The 1,089-nt window shown below is 53.0% G+C and overlaps 1 protein-coding gene across 1 annotated transcript in view; it reads left to right on the top strand.

The window, feature by feature from the left end:
• The window catches only part of GSDMA (gasdermin A), a 9,210-nt gene that overhangs the window by 526 nt on the left and 7,595 nt on the right, over window positions 1-1,089 (top strand). The window lies entirely within an intron of this gene.

Here is a 1,089-nt window from a genome sequence, read left to right as displayed (position 1 = left end):
GGCTGAGGGGCAACTGGGAGGGGGCGGGGCAGTGCATGGAGAGGGCGCTTTGGGCCCCAAGTTGAAGGGTGAGGCCTTCACAGAGGTAGTCACTACAGGGGGCTCTTGAAGATGACCCTCTGGCCTGTGGGTGCCTCCAGGCCCCCTCCTAACCACTCCTCTGGTCCTCCCACGGCCTCCAGGACCACCTCCCCACTGTCACACACATGTGAGGAGGAGGATGTATTCATATTAGCTTGTGGCGTGACCTCAGAAATGTCACTTCTCTAGTGACCTCAGTTTTCTTTACTGCAAAAGATGGGGTTGGTCAATCATCTCTGAGGTTTCTTCCAACTCTAAGACTGGGAAATATACTAGAAAGTGTGGGGAGGGGGGTCTTAGCTGTGCCCTGCTCCCCTGGGCCCTGTCCACACGCCAGGCTCGGGAATGTTGCCCCACAGCACAAAGGGCGTGGCCAGTGCCACGTTGATGCTGGGCACTGCGGATGTTTGGCTTGATGGGAAACTGACTCTTAAGTAGTTAAGTAGTAGTTGAAAGAAGGAGGTGAGGACTGGGGAGGCAGGAAGGAAAGCTGGGGTGCTTGGGAAGTCACCCAGTAAGCATTTATAGAGCTGTATTTATAGAGCAAAGCACCCTACTCGGGGCTGGGCTGCACCTAGAGCATCTTTGTTCAAGAACTTTGGGAATCTAGGAGTGTGGGGAAAAATCTTTGCAACTATAACTATAATCCAAGACAAGAGGTGGAAAGTGCCACAGGAATGGTTCTGATAAGTCTTGTGGTGGGTCAGAGGGACTTCTGGCTGGGGAAATAAGCAAAGACCTCACAGAGGTGGCAACTTGTGATTTAGGACTTAAAAGAGGAGCAGAAATTGGATATGCAGGGTTGGGAGATGGGTACTACCAGGGCACATAATCGAGAAATCTTAAAACAGGTAGGGACCGTGAACAGCCAGTTTGGTGGCAACAGAAGTGGAATGAGCAGGAGCTACAGGGTGGACCCAGGTCACGGGGGAGCCAGGTGCCAGGTCAGGGAGACTGAACTACTCTGTAGGCACCAGGGACATCTCGACAAGGCTCTGCAGAGTCTCA

This window comes from Otolemur garnettii, unplaced genomic scaffold, assembly GCF_000181295.1.
Source record: "Otolemur garnettii isolate 467f Iridium unplaced genomic scaffold, OtoGar3 scaffold00018, whole genome shotgun sequence".
NCBI classification, from domain to species: Eukaryota; Metazoa; Chordata; class Mammalia; order Primates; family Galagidae; genus Otolemur; species Otolemur garnettii.
The sequence above is the reverse complement of the archived record's forward strand: the minus strand, read 5'-3'. Positions and strand labels throughout refer to the sequence as shown.